General features: G+C 40.6%; 1 protein-coding gene across 6 annotated transcripts in view; it reads left to right on the forward strand.

The window, feature by feature from the left end:
* Positions 1-16156, forward strand: part of DMTF1 (cyclin D binding myb like transcription factor 1) — a 60564-nt gene continuing 44408 nt past the window's right edge. For 3 of the 6 annotated variants that reach the window (XM_036759257.1, XM_036759258.1, XM_036759261.1), the window contains exon 1: positions 89-215. The gene's annotated coding sequence lies outside the window, so the exon portion shown is untranslated. Of the gene's footprint in view, positions 216-16156 lie in introns of all 6 variants that reach the window. The other 3 variants (XM_036759256.1, XM_036759260.1, XM_036759259.1) reach the window with 2 other exon arrangements.

Consider the following 16156-nt stretch of genomic DNA (forward strand, 5'->3'; position numbering starts at 1 on the left):
GGGAAGAGTGGCTGCTGCAACAGGGGAGAAAGGCGGGAGGGGAAGGAGAGGAGAGCGTCTGGGGGCGGGGCGGAGCGGTGGCCCGGTTTCCGGCGGGTTGTCGCGCTCTCTCTCTCCGGCCGCGGCTGCTCTAGCCCACAGCCGCTTCCTCCATCCTGGTATTTTTCGGAGCCTCCATCCTGGTTCTTCCAAAGTGCCCGGACCCAAAACAGGAAGTAAGTGCGATGGAACCTTCAGGTCCCAACCGCCGCCGGGGCCTCTCCGCTCCGCCCCGCGCAGCGCGGCTCTGTCCGCCCGGCCCCCTGGCCGCCTGCCCCTGCCCCCTTCCCCTGCCCTCAGCCCTCCTGGGCCCCTGGACCTGCGGCCTGGGGGAGGGGTGAGGAGGGGGGTGCGGAGGGCGAGGGCGGGGGGAGCCCCGAGCCTGGCCGCTGGAGGAGGCTTCCCTCCACCCATGCCGCTCCTCCCCTCCCCACCCCTCCCCTCTCCTCGCCGGCCAGGGCCAGTTCCTCCCTCCCCGGGCTGGGGCTGCGGGGATGGGAAGCGGGCGGCCGCAGAGGTGGAGAAGCCGCTGCGTTACTGACGGAGGCGGAAAATGGCGGCCGCTCGCTTCGATGGAGTCCAAATGGCGCCGGGACCCCTAGGGGGGGGGATGGCGCAGGGGAGGGTCTGGGGTGATCGCATTCTCTAGGTTCGCCTTGGCGATGCGTTTTGTAAAAGGGGCGAGGGGTGCTGATGTCTCCCCCTCCCTTTCCTATCCCATCTTCATCTTGCTCCCTCCCCCCCCGCCCGCTTTTCCCATCTGAGGGAGGCCTCGAGGCCGCCAGTGTCCGTTTAACTGGAGTCGCTCCCTCCCCCCCCCCCGGGGCAGACTTGGCCACGCCGGCCTCAGCTGGACGCGGAGCTGTCCGCCCGGGCCCCTGGCAGAGCCGGGAGACACAGGGGGCCGCTTGGAGCGGGGACTAGGCCAGGCCCTCGTGAATGTATACTTGGCCGGGGGTCTGGGGTCCTCCCTCCCCCTTTTCTCTGATCCCCCTTGGGTCCCCAGCAGTTCTCTGAAGTGCGCGCAGCCAATGTCTTTGAGTGATGCGCCTCGGGAGAATCGGGACGTTTGATCCCGGTCTTAATGGGAAACGGGGGTATAAACGTCCCGCTCCCTGCTCGGGTCCTCCAAACATTTGCTGCTGTTCCGTGCCCCCGCCCCCCACTTTGTTGCTTAGATTAGAAGCGAAGGCTGAAAAGAATGTAAAGTCCAGACTCCTATTGTGTTGAAAAATGAATAAGCTGTTCTCCTTTCTGACTTTTTTTTAAACTTCATTTCTGAGAATTGAAGATGCCACTTGTTGGTACTTGCTGTATATATAGTTCATTAAAAATCAGAATATATTCTTTCATGAAGGAGTTGTTTATAGCCCGTTAAAATAAAAATACGTTTTTTCATGAAGGAGCAAAATTTAGTTGTAGCATGGGATGTCTGTGTTGTTTTTTTCTTTTGGGACAAATGAAAATGCACATTCGGGTTGCCTCTTTCTGAGGGTGGCAGGCCGTGGTAAGGTGGAAAGAACACTGGGTGGATCTGGAATCGGAAAATCTGGCTTGGATTTGGATTCTTGACTCTGCTGCTTACTGGGCCAGTATTGTCCTAGGCACGGTTCTTAACCTCTGGGGCCTCAGTGTTCTCTTTCTCCTCTGTAAAATGGGGCTCTTCCAGCCCCAGGTCCATAATCTAAGGCAGTTATGCAGAGCATCTGCACGTTCAGTAAAAGGTGGTGTTGTGTTTAAATGCTTCACTAGTATAAAACACCTTTTTGATGTCATTGAAATAGTCAAGTCAGGTAATGGGGAAATTGATTTGTGTTTTTATTTCATCTCAAATTCTAACCTGCTCAATGTAGAAAGGGCAGTTTTTACCAGTTAGAAATGTTGACAGGTTTGAGGTAATTAATTAAAATAAATTACCACCCAGGGTTTGGTTTTTTTTTTCTTTAATGATGGTATTTATGTTTTGTAAATTAACCAAAGTCAATATTTTGGACAAAATAACTCAGTCACTGTCCATGGTGCCTGTATTTTAACTTTTACTATCTTTAGAGATACCAATACAGTATGTTGAAAGTTGAGCTAGTTTTTTGTTTGTTGTTTAGTTGTTTGAGTTGTTTCATGACCCCATTTTGGGGTGGTAACTGGGGTGGTTTACCATTTCCATCTCCAGCTCATTTTACAGATGAGGAAGGTGAGGCAAACAAGGTTAAATGACTCGCCCACTTACATAGCTAGTAATTATCTGAGTGGGGATTTGAACTCTGGACTTCCAGACTCCAGGCCTGGGGTTCTATCCACCATACCACCTAGCTGCCCTGGACTAGTTGGGCAAATTTTAAATTCAGTTTTTTGTTAATTTCCTATCATTTCACTAGTCAAAGATCTTCACTGGCTCCCTGTTGCCTTCCAACTAAAGTTCAAACTCCTCAACTTTTCCAGGCTTTCAGAGCCCTCTAATCTGGTACAACCTTGCTGTTTATTTCATAATATTTTCCATATATTCTGCCTAGTGCCCCAGCTGAAGTGGATTGCCCTATTCATTCTGCTCCACCTCTGCCTCAAGGTGCTCTGCACTGCCTCTCAAGCCTGATTGTGCTGTTAGGCCCTTTGTCTTCTTTGTTGTCCTTTAAAAATCCTACTCATCTAAGGCTTCCTCTATGAAGCCTTCCCTAATTTGTTCTCCTACCCCTCAAAAGGAATGACATTTATAGAGTTAAAGTGTGTTCTTTAGATTGTATGTAAGCATTACATCTCCTTCATGTTAGTAGTACTACAGTTGTTAGCCACATTTAACAGATGAAGAAACCAAAGCCAAGAAATATAAGGTGACTTGCTCATAGTGTGACAACTGTAATATAAGTATCAGAGGGTACCAGAGGTGGGATTCCAGCCCATCCCTTCCTAATATCATTTCCTTTGCTAGGGCTTGGACCTCACATTAAAAAAATTTTTTTCAGTTCTGTCTCTCCCTTTGAGTTGTAGCAATTCCTGGTTTCTGGGTTTACCAGATAGTGCTTCAGCTTTAAGTTCAAAAGCTGATGAAGTCAGTGCATTTTTAAATTTTAAAAAATCTAAAATTAGAAGGTTCTTTTTCTATATACTAATTCTGAATTTTCACATAAATAATTTAAAGTGGCATTTTTCAGACAGTACAACCAACCTAGTTCTTAGTACTGCTTTTTGGTAGAAAGTGGGAAATCAGAATCATAATCCAAAGTACTCTTCAGGTAATTTTCAGACTTTGACAATTCAAAATTCCAGTGGTCATTAAAACTATAAGATATGGCAGGTCACAAAAGCACTCCATTGTGAGTTTCTAAACTACGTAGACTTGCTTCCAGCCCTTTTAATGCTAAAAATTTTAATAAGATTTGGTTGAGAAACAAGTAAAGAAATTAGTGTTTTTTCCTATATTCCAAAGAAAAAATCTTTTGACAGTTTCCAAAAATATTACAGGTAAACACTGGGTATATAACATGGTATTTTATCTTTTGGGTTTCTTTAATCTATCTACATTGAGCCAGAAATTTATAAAAACAGAAATGTTTAGTGTTTTAGAATACTGGTCTTAAAATTTTGAGGATTGTACTTGTGTTTGTGACTATTTGATGGTCACAATGGTCTAGATTCCTAATATAGACATTTGTAAAAAAACAATTCTATTCAATAAGCACTGAAAATGTGTTAAGTACCATACATTTGAAAAGGAGATAGAGTCCTGCCTTTAGGAATTGCATCCTAACAACCATCAGATTAAACGCAATTTTTCTGAGTGCTTTTTTGTTATTTAGTCATTTTTTTAGTCATGTCTGACTCTGTGACCCCATTTGGGCTTTTCTTGGCAAAGATACTAGCGTATATAGCCCACCTAGCCGCTGGGTCCTTTAGGGTGGAGGTTTTATTTTTGAAGTAAAATCTTTCTAAGAAAATAGATGGGCATGGTGCACAGAGCGAGGAAATGGGCACAGGAATACCTGGGTTTCTTTATCATCTTTGGTACTTAATAGCCATGTGACCATTATCAAGTCACTTTTCTGATCCTCAGTTTTCTCATCCATAAAATGAGGATGGTATCTAAAGAGGACAGCTAGGTTGCAAAATGAGTGAAATACCAGCCCTGGAATCAGAGGACCTGAGTTCAAATTCTGCCTCAGTGTGACCCTAGGCAAGTCAGTTAACCCTGTTTGCCTCAGTTCCTCATCTGTAAAATGAGCTGAAGAAGGAAACAACAAACCGAGTAGGACCCCACTGAACGTGCTCAACAACATCTCAAAGCATAATTGTGAGGATCAGTTAACTATGTAAAGTTTTTGTAAACCTTAAAAGTCTTTTTTAACTGTCAGCTGATAGTATCTTATGGAGAGAATAGACTCTACTCCCTTATGTTTGCAGAACAGTTTGCTTTCCGGAGCACTTTTGAGCACTTGATCTCATTTGACCCTCAAAACTAGTGCATTGGGCAGGTGCAGGGACTGTCCCCAGTTTGTAAATAAGAAACTGAATTTTAGTGAAGTTAAGTGATTTGTCCAGGATCATCTGGCTAGTGATATCTCTGGGACTAGATCTTTTCTTGTAATCCGGTGAATTTCTGATTTAAAAGAAGAGTTTGACAGAAAATTGTGTTAAAATATTTGTATACTTTTTTTTTTAAACTGCAGATATATTCAGTAGGCCTTTCAAAAAATCTTAATGGAGAAAACTCCAGAGGGTCTCAAAAATAAATTAGATACTTAATCTCCCCTCATTGCTTTGGATTGGAGGAGTGGAAACTAAAAGTTTTGTTTGGGGTTGGATTGGGGCTTTTTGTTTTGGTTTGGTTTGGGTGGGGTTTTTTTGTAAGGTAGACTAATTTTCAAATAGTTAATAAATTAAGGGAATATCTATTTACTATTTTTGTTGCTTTTTATTTTTCTTTTTCTAAGGTGATGGACCACCGTTGAATGAAACATCAAAATCTGACCAGACTAAAATTACTCCATTACTAAATTCATTGTTTAACATCCTAGTATATAACATTTCTTTTTTATGTCATTGTGTTAGATACACTACTACTTTATGAAACTCACGGCCTTATCTTTGTGTATATTAAGTGGTAGGAAGAAATTATAATGGTTGTCATTCTATCCATCTCCAAATCTTTGTATCTGCTTGAGGGTGATAAAACACTTGCTTTGCCTAAGAAGTATACTTATAAAAGAAATGCAATTTTCACAGTCTAATTTAGTAGATTATAATGGCACATACCTTCTTTGAAGGTACCCTTAAGATGCCTGGAATAGTGGCTTGAAAATAGGCACTCAATAAATGTTTGAATGAATGACATTTTAAATAAAATCCAGCATTATACACATTTAGAAGTACTTGAGTCAGGCTGGTACTGGATTTAAAAATTAAAAAATAATGGAGAAAAGATTTTTAAAAATAAATTTGTTGGCCATTTGAATTGCCAGTTTGGTGGAATTTGAAAATGTGGTTCCTCTGATTGGTCAAATTATTACAGGAATGCCTGTTAATTATTTCTCTAGAAGAACAATTACAGAGAGATCTGGTAGAGAATTTGGATTTTAACGTGTCCAACTTGTTTTATTCACAGATGGGACAGCCTTCTTAGGAATATGTTTATGTAAGGTTTCTTTTTAGAGTAAAATCTACCATTTCCGGCATCTAATTATTGATGATTTCTTACAAAGTTGATCTTTTACTGAATATTTTGCCTTATAGCATGATCAGAATTGTTCGGAGTTGGAGTTGGGAAAGGAAAACATTCGTGAAAAAGGATGATGAATCAGGCCTTGACAGCCTGCTGCGTTGTTGCTTAAGGTTCTGGAGTGGCCCAGGAGCACATCTGTCCAAGCTACTGCTTTCTGTGTGCAAAGAAGACAAGACAGCTGAAACTGGAGAAGTTCCCTGGGTGTTACCCTATGATTTTGTAAAGGTTTTTTTGGTCAGTGCCTGTGGTTGCATCAGTGTAGAGAACTCCCAGTATAAAAAGTAGAGAAAATTGGGGCTCAACTTGCAGAAGACTGCACAGAAAAGTATATAGGATCATAGATTTAGAGCCAGAATTGTAGGGGCCATTATGTCCAGTCCTCTCATTTTACAGGTGAAACAGACTCGGAGAGGTTAAGCTATTTGTTCAGGGTGATATGTGTGGCAGAACTAGAACTGGAACTCAGGTCTTACTGAAGTACAGTAAAATGAAGATGTATACAAGCTATATATTTAAAAGATGCATCTTGATTGCTACAATTTACAGTAAAATTGAACTGAAGATGCTTTGCATCCTGTATAAAATTAGCAGTTTGGGTGATAACCTGGAACCTGAGATCTCTAAGCCCTGGATTTATAGTAGTAGCCTTACAATTGCCAGGTCTTACAAAAACAGTGTAATGATTCTAGCAAAATCTTGGTTAGATTGGAGGCTAGCCTAACTTTTAAATAATAGATGGCATCTTGTTTCACCTGTTTGTAAGCACCAGCGTAGCATAGTATTACATTACACAAAGTCCTGAAGTAAAAGGATTAGATTGTGAATATTCATGCTGTGCTGCTTGGACTTAATGTCTAAAATAAATATTCTGGAAACCATCCTTAGTGTTTTTCTTCGAAAATTTTATAGTTGAAATAGGAGGTATTACAGAGGTCTTGTAGTCAGAGAACTTTGGTTGAGATATCAGCCCTCTCAGTTTCTTCATCTATACACTGAGGGGATTGGCCCTCCAAGTTGCCTCTCTATGGTCCCTTCCAATTCTAAACTTATCCTGTGATGTTAGGTAATGGCTTATCAGGTACTTGGATAACATCCAAGGCAGACCAACTTTGTCTTGATGAGCAATGTAGCCTGTTTTATGCAAGTGCAAATTATTGTACCAAGAGTCGACAACGTTGACATTTCAATGTGACTGGTAACTTTTTTTATGTGGAATAGTTGTGAAAGTGAACCCATAAGTAGTTAATTTGCCTAGAGTTGCCATTGATCGGTGATTATTTACATTAACAATGAACCTACAGTACTATAGCAAGATTCTTTGTATGGAAAGATAACAAATAGCAATATCAAGTAACACAAAAATGTTTTTCCTGAACTTCACTTTGCATATAAACCTACTGTTACAGCCCTGCTCCCTCCCCTCATCCCCCACCAGTCTCTACCTGTGCTTCTGGGTGCTACATTTTAAGATGGACATCCAGTACAGGCCACTTGTGGTCTTCTAGATCCTTGAGTGCACAGCCTTTTGGCTGAGTCCAAGTTATAGAACGAATCATTTTATTAAGGGGATTTGTTCTAGATAGCAACACGCTGGGGCGGGGGGGCAGGAGGGGGAGCAGGAACCAGGATTGTGAGAATACTGATCACCATACACTATGGGAAGATGTAATAAGATAACTGAGGATGTTTATTCCAAGTAAGAGAAGAATTCACAGATACATGATTATCACTCTTCAAAAGATTAAAAGGGTTTTCATATACCAGAGCATTTAAATTTGTTTCATTTGGTCTGATGTTTCGGAAGAGGACTGTGGTATCAGGGAAATTAAGACATGACTTGCAATTGACTTTGATTTGAGTGAGGGAGGACTGTGCAAGGTTACCAGCCTCACTTTCTCATTCAGAGCCATGTAGATCCAGTGACCATATTCATCAGGGTGACTGGAGATGACCTAGGATGCAGTGGGAGACCCTGGCCCTTTTAAGGCTAAGGCCTTTTCCTGTACTCAGAGTGAAGTAACACCCATTCAGTAAATAGGCTTCTTTAGGAAGTGAGTCAAGGAATGGCCCTTTTAATTAGAAAAAAAAGGAAAAAAAAATCTGGCGGGGGAAGACCCTCAGGGTTGCTGTTCCAAAGAGAAACAGTTATCATTGACTTTCACTGTAAGCCAGCAGGGCCCAAAATACAGCCATTAAGTGGCCCACTTACTGTGGTCCAATCTTTGAGCTTCAGAGTGAACTGTGTTTAAGGTTCTAGGAAGGAAGGACAGAATCTATCCAGAAAATCCCAAGTGAAGTGGGCAGCTTCAGACCATCAAATTTACCTTCCTTTGGAGAGGAAAAGGAGAGGGAGAGGACAAGTTGAGTTACCCAACTAGCTGGGTCCTCATTCAGGCAACCTGGTCTGCTCACAGGTTATGTTTGTCCTTTGTTTTCAAAGAGGGCCATTGGCATCAGGGAAATCATGACATGACTTGCAGTTGATATCTGATAGGATATTAGGGTGGTGTAGCAACAATTCAGCAGCAGCTGCTGTGGTTGTGTAAAACCAACAACAACCAGCATACAGAAGGGCTGCTAACACAGGTTCTTTTGATTTGCTTTACTAAGGAAAGCAGTGTTAAGGGGTTAACAATCTTACTTTAAACCAACATACGAATATAACTCACTTAGTTCAGGAGGAAAAGCCGGCAACCTGAACTTCAGAGCAAATACAAATTACAAACATACACATTATAAACAGAGCAAATCACAATTCATAGTTACCAGGAAAGCCTCAACATCTGGGTTGACAAGCCAGGGACTCTTAAAATGGCTGCCCAGAGTCCCATGTGACTGAGAGCCCCAAAAGTCAAAGGCCAACCTTGGATCTTATATACCATGTCAGGGCCTGAAAGAGTCACATCTAATCAGCAAAAGGGTGTGGGCCTGGGGCTTTGTACCTAGTAAGGCTTAATCAAAGGCATTTGATTCCTTTAACATTTCTAAAAGAGAAAACAGTAAAAAAAAAAAAAAAAGTCCCACCTTAATTACCAATACAGGTGGGTAACCTGTGGCCTTCTAGATCGGTAAGTGCTGCCTTTTGACTGAATCCAAATTTTACAGAACAAATTGGGATTTGGCCAAAAGGCTGCACTTAAGGATCTAGAAGTCCACAAGTGACCTCAAGGCCGTAGGCCGCAGTGGGTGGAAGTTGCAGAGACAGATTTAGACTTTAAGTTTTTCCTTCAGTCATTAAAACTATTCAAAAATGAAATGAACTACTTCTGAGGTAGTGACTTTACTCCTCACTGTAAATCTCTAAGCAGGGGCTAGATTGTTGGCAATATTGTTAGGGAGATTCTTGATCAAGTAGGGGCTGAACTTAATGGTTTCTTGCCGTGGTTCAACTCCAAACCCTCCAGTTGGCTCCATATTATAGCATTCAAATTTTTCAGTGTGGAATTCAAGGTTCTCAAAGTTTTGCCCCATCCTTATCTCTCACAACTATCCAGTGAAGAGTATTCCAGCTATGCCAACCATCTCCTTTCCTTTAAATATGCCATGTTTTGCAAATCCATAAGCTTCTTTTTGTTGTTGTTTTGTTTTTTGGCAGGGCAGTTGGGGTTAAGTGACTTGCCCAAGGTCACACAGCTAGTACATGCATCAAGCATCTGAGACCGGATTTGAACTCAGGTCCTCCTGACTCCAGGGCCGGTGCTCGAATCCATAAGCTACTTCATGGCGACGATTATGCTGTAATCATCTTTAGATCTCTAACAAGTGCTCAACTTTATACCTAGTAGATGTTCAATAAATGTTTAGTGAGTTCTAGATTCTGAGCTTTTATGTTCTTCTGTCTGCCTGGAATACTTTTCCCTTTCCCTTCATGTTTTCCCAAACCTTCAAAGCCCCTCTTTCTTTTAAGACACTTTTCCAAACTCAACTCACTTTTAAAATCTACTCATTCTCAGAAATTCTTTTATTTACTGTTCCTCCCTTTCCTGCGCTATTTAGAATAGCTTCTTAATCTCCCTGGCCTCAAGTCCCCCTTCGCCTGCACACAACTGCTAAAAATAACATTCCTGAGACACAGGGCTAAGGATGTTACTCTCTTCTTCGATAAACTTCAATAGCTCCATTACCTCTGGCTTATTACGAATTTATTCCCTTTCATACACTACTGTTTGTATTTTTCCCAACCACTTCTCCCCATTCCTCTGCCCAAACTGACCACCTTTCTGTTCCTTACACATGATACTCTAGCTCTCATCTCTGTGCCTTTGCACACGCTGTTTCCTGTACCCTTCCATGCAATTCCTCCTCACCCTGCAATTCCACCTCTGCCCCTTAGAATCTCTTTTTTACTTAAGAGCTCAGATCAGGTGCCACTTCCTACAGGAGGTCTTTTCAGAGTCACCTTCCCCAGTTTCTCTCTCATGCTCCTCCTCAGAAATAAAATCACTATGCATTTATGTGTGTTGGCTCCTCTAGGAGGATATAAGTACCTTGAGAGCAGGAATTTTTAGTTTGATCTTTATATCACCAGCACTGAACAGTACAGTGCCTGGTGACAGAGTAGATAATAAATGCTTGTTGACTATTGATTGAGCCTACCATTCACTTTTGCACCTGACTAACAATGCAAGGCAGTATTTGATTAATTTGTGTATGTTAGCTCCCCATAGTGAGATTATGGTCCTGTACAACAATAGCGCTGTTGAGCTAGCTGAAAGGACAAATTTATTCTGGGGCAGCTCGGCATTGTCATATACACTTGAAAGTTCATTACATGAGTACAGACTCAACTTTTAACTTTTATCGGCAGGGTGTGATAAATTGAACCTTATAAACATGGCTCAGTCTTCAGGTAAATAAATGCAAACCGATAAAATGCGACTAAAGCTATAATGTTACACCTGTAAGTTACTAAATCTAGTTTAGACGCTCCCCCAAAAGATTGCTTTGTGTTCAGTCCTATATGCTTCATTGTTAACTATTAAAGTGTCATTATTTCACAGTTTAAAAAATGTTTTTTAAACGTCTTCCATGCATGCTGTATTTGACTTTAAAATTTCATCACTCCTTTCCTCTGTGCTTATAATTTTAAAAACTCATAATAAACATTTGCAGTAACAAAATATTGAGTATTAGGATATCTTGCTTCTCCGAATTCCCAGTTGCTATATACTTGGATAATGTAAACATAACTGTAATAAAATTATGTATTAAATCTGAAGCAAAATATATCAGTCACAAATACATTATTTTAATTGCTTTTGAGTTGATTTTATATTCAATATTAAATTGGGTGATACCAGTGTGCTAGAATCTCAATGTTAGACCTACAAATTTAACCCCTTCATTTTACAGAGGAGTGATCTTATGGGCTAGAAAGATGAAGTTACATTAAAAAAATCAGTGAAAATACATACACGATTTTATGTAGACATTTTAGTAATTAACCTGTTATGAATTGTTCCACTTCTACTTGTTTGAAACACTCAGTTTAATCAGTAATTAATTGTTCACAATTTTCCCCCAAACATCCCCAAGTCTTACTAATACTTACAAATGCTTACAAATGACTTCATTTGTATAATCAAGAGTCTAAGTGGCCTTGCCATAATGACTGTTCTTTTGCTTCTTTGATATCCATTTCAAGTTACACAAAACTCACACACATAGCAATAACGTATTGATTGTAATGAGTTCCCTTCCCACATTTTTTCCCTCTGCTAGTTGTTTAGTCATGTCTGACTCTTGGAGACCCCATTTGGATATTTGCCATTTCCTTCTCCAGCTTATTTTACAAATGAGGAAATAGAGGCAAATAGGATTAAGTGACTTGCCTAGGGTCACACAGGTAGGATTTGAACTTGTTCCTGACTCCAGGCTTGGTACCACCTTGCTACCTAGACCCTTTGCTAGTTAAACTGCTAACATGTCTCAGACTTTATTAACATTTTCCCTTGGATCCACTAGCTCTTTAGATTTCCCAAACCTTTGGTAAATTAAACCTTTTACTTTTCTCACACATAGATAGCTAACAATGCTTTAAGGCTTGCAAAGCTCTTTGCATATTTTTTAATAAGAAAAGAGAGTCAGCATGGTCCTGTGATATAGGTGCAATGAATATCCCAGTTTTATCAGTTTAACTGAGATAGAGCTAATGAGTGTCAGAGTCTGAATCTGAAGGAGACACAACAGCCTGATAGCCAGGAAGACCCAGAGTTTAAGTCCTACTTTGATAGGTTCTGTGAGCTGGGGCAAATTGGTTAACTTTTGTGTACCCGTGATGTCAAACTGAGTTAGAAAAGGATGACTTCGGGGTCGCATGTCAACTTAGAAAACCATAAATTAGCACTATCCTTATTGTATTTTTATTTTACTAAGCTTTCCTCTATTATATTTTCATCTGGTTCTATGCACTTGGAGTTTGACACCTCTGCTCTAGGCAACTTTCAGATACCTGCTTTTGTGGAGGTACGTTCCTCTTCCTGAGTTCCCTATTCTAATGAAATCACAAGTCTTGTCCCTGTTGCTACTCTTCCCACCAATGCTCTGCCTTTTATTGTTGGCTAGAGTACTTGGCCTGAAGTTGAGGAAGACCTGAGTTCAAATTTGACCTCAGATGCAGATGTGTGACCTTGGCCAAGTCACTTAACTTTCCTCAATTGTAAAATGGAGATAACAGCATCCACTTGTGTTGGTAAGCAAAATGGCCTTTGTTTTCTTTGAGTAATTCAGTGAGCCTTACTAGGTGCTAAGCCCCAGGCCCAAACCCCTATTAGGTGTGGATTGGTGACTGGGGTGGGGCCCAAGGTGGGGTGGCTAAGGGGAGGTGCTAACTCCAGAGCCATGCCTTGCTAAGTGCTAAGCCCCAGGCGCTAACCACTATTAGGTGTTAACCTAATCTATGTGGATGTGAACCTTCCAGGGTCCTAAGGGGAGGGGCCAACTCAAGAACCAATCACCAGAGCATTCAGATAATGTTGGATGACATCAGAAGCCCTATAAGAAGGGAAGACAGAGCCATTTGTGCAGGACTCTGGTGATGGTGCTAATGCAGAGACTCCAGGCAGCTGTAGCTAAGGAGCCCTCCAGCTTGTAAACCTGGATGCTGAGACTTTGTTGAACTCTGGTAACTATGTATTGGGATTTGAATCAGATAAGATCTGTCTGTCGATGTTTGTAATTTTTTTGTATTTTGTTCTGAAGTTCAGGGCGCTGGCTTTTTCCTCTGAACTAAGTGAATAATATTTGTATGCTGAATTAAAGTATGCTTGTCACCTTCACCTTGCTTTCCTTAGTTAAGCAGATCAAAAGAACCTGTGCTGTTGGCAGCTTTCCGGGTGCTGGCTGTGGGTGGATCTTGCACCCCCACAGAAGCTGCTAGCCGGACTGTTGAAATACCACTTTGCAGGGTTGTTTTGAGGATAAAATGAAATCTTATTTGTAAAGTAGTTAGCATGGTACGTGGTACATAGTAGGTGTTGTATAAATATTTAATTCCTTTCCTTTCCTTTTGTAGTGTCCTTCCAACCCTGTGGTGGTTAGTGATTCTGCTGCCTGTTAATGATGGGCTTATTTTTGTCCCCATTACCTAACCTTTCCTCCAGCTGAAACTTTTGACTTTACTGTTTTATATTTCTCTGAATATCATGGCCCTGCTCTCTGAGGGAGTGTGCCTTATTGACTTAACTTATTACCTGCTTTATGAGAACAGAGGGACAGAATGTTTTAAGTAAGAACTTTGCAAAAATCTAAGAGATGCGTACAGTCATCTTAAAGGATTTGAACTAAAGGACCTCTAGCAGATGAGGAGGCATGAGAGAACTGAGTTGTTTTATGGGACAGTAAATGCCAAAATAAGTAGTCGATAATAAGTGTTTTATGGACTCAAAAAAATGAGCAGTCCACCCTGAAAAAGACTTTGTTAAAGTGATGGAACATGCATCCTCAATGCTCTCAGGTTTTCTGCCCTCAAAGAGAAACTATTCTGTGACAGTTAGGCCCTCATTTCAACCACCACCTAAATGACAGACCCTCTAGTCTCTCCCCTCTTGTATCTATACAGCTGCCAAGATAGCCTTACCAAGGCTCCAGTCTGATCCTGTCCCCCTCAATAAAAAAAAAATCAGTTATTTCCAATTACTTCTAGGATCAGCTATTAATATCTTCTCAGCCTGGCACTTGACGCTGTCTACTTTATAATCTGTTTAGCCAACCTGGCCAACTAGCTGTTTGCTAAACAACCATTTCACCTATCTCTGTGCTTTCAACAAAAATAGGCCAATCCTTTCACTAGAAACACTCCTTCTTACCCCTCCCTCTAGCTTTCTTCAGGACTCTGCTCAGAAGCCTAGTTCATGCTCTCTTCTTCCTGAAATTCCTTTTTTTTTTTTTGGACGGGGGGGCAGGGCAATTGGGGATAAGTGACTTGCCCAAGGTCACACAGCTAGTAAGTGTGTCAAGTGTCTGAAGCTGGATTTGAACTCAGGTCCTCCTGACTCCAGGGCCAGTGCTCTACTTACTGCACCACCTAGCTCGCCCCTGAAATTCCTTTGTATTTGTCTATGTATATACTGTTGTATCTTGTTCAACAAGTCTTCTACCTTCTATATTTTACCACATAAAATCAAATCTCTCATTTGGATACTTCAACATGTCACATTTGTGTTTTTCTCCTATTATATTTTAAAACTAAATTATTGGGTATTATGAATTTTAATTTATTCATTTCTTAATCTTTATGCTGATTCATTTTAAACATTTATCACATGAAAGGACACTGTGCCATAAGAGAAAAATTATAGGTGGCATCTCTGCCTTCATGAAGTTAACTGAAGTTCAATTTTCGGTTCATTCTGTCATCTTATCACAAAGTTGTCAGGAAGTTTTTAAATGGGTATGTTTTCAGTGAGTGCCCTGTGATATTATATGGCTGATTATTAAAGAGACAACTGTCTAAGAATCCAAACTACAGAGAAGGTGCTCGCATATGTTGATAGAGTTAGTAGGCATTTCATCATCTAGAAATTCCAATATACCAGTGAAACCACAGGTCCAGTCTCTATCCGTCTTGCGGGGCACCATGATTTCAAAAGAATTAAAATTACAAAGAACACAGATGGGCAGTGGAATATGTACACATTTGTACATATTTATTTGTTTGTTGTCTTCTCCCCTCAATTGTAAGCTTCTTGAGGGCAGAGACTGTCTTTTGCCTGTATTAATATCTCTAGTGCTTAGCAGAGTAGGCACTTAATAAAAGATGTTGATTGACTGCATATTATGATTAGAAATAAACAGATACTAAAGGAGACCCAAAAAAATACTGAAAAATACACTGAAGAAAACAACACCTTAAAAAACAGACTAACTCAAATGGCAAAAGAGCTCCAAAAAGCCAATGAGGAGAAGAATGCCTTGAAAGGCAGAATTAGCCAAATGGAAAAGGAGGTCCCAAAGACCACTGAAGAAAATACTACTTTAAAAATTAGATTGGAGCAAGTGGAAGCTAGTGACTTTATGAGAAATCAGGATATTCTAAAACAGAACCAAAGGAATGAAAAAATGGAAGACAATGTGAAATATCTCCTTGGAAAAACCACTGACCTGGAAAATAGATCCAGGAGAGATAATTTAAAAATTATTGGACTACCTGAAAGCCATGATCAAAAAAAGAGCCTAGATAGCATCTTTCAAGAAATTATCAAGGAGAACTGCCCTGATATTCTAGAGCCACAGGGCAAAATAGAAATTGAAAGAATCCATCGATCGCCTCCTCAAATAGATCCCAAAAAGAAATCTCCTAGGAATATTGTCGCCAAATTCCAGAGCTCCCAGATCAAGGAGAAAATACTGCAAGCAGCCAGAAAGAAACAATTTGAGTATTGTGGAAACCCAATCAGAATAACCCAAGATCTGGCAGCTTCTACATTAAGAGATCGAAGGGCTTGGAATGCGATATTCCGGAGGTCAATGGAGCTAGGATTAAAACCTAGAATCACCTACCGAGCAAAACTGAGTATCATGTTCCAAGGCAAAATATGGATTTTCAATAAAATAGAGGACTTTCAAGCTTTCTCAGTGAAAAGACCAGAACTGAATAGAAAGTTTGACTTTCAAACACAAGAATCAAGAGAAGCATGAAAAGGTAATCAAGAAACGGAAATTGCAAGGGACTTACTAAAGTTGAACTGTTTTGTTTACATTCCTACATGGAAAGATGATGTGTATGATTCATGAGACCTCAATATTAGGGCAGTTGAAGGGACTATGCATATATGTATATATGTTTATGTGTATATATGAGTGAATGTGTATGTATGTATATATCTATGTGTATATGTATGTATGTGTATGTATGTATATATATGTGTGTGTTTATATATATGTATATATATATGTGTGTGTGTAAAA

This window comes from Trichosurus vulpecula, chromosome 5, assembly GCF_011100635.1.
Source record: "Trichosurus vulpecula isolate mTriVul1 chromosome 5, mTriVul1.pri, whole genome shotgun sequence".
In the NCBI taxonomy this organism is placed as follows: Eukaryota; Metazoa; Chordata; class Mammalia; order Diprotodontia; family Phalangeridae; genus Trichosurus; species Trichosurus vulpecula.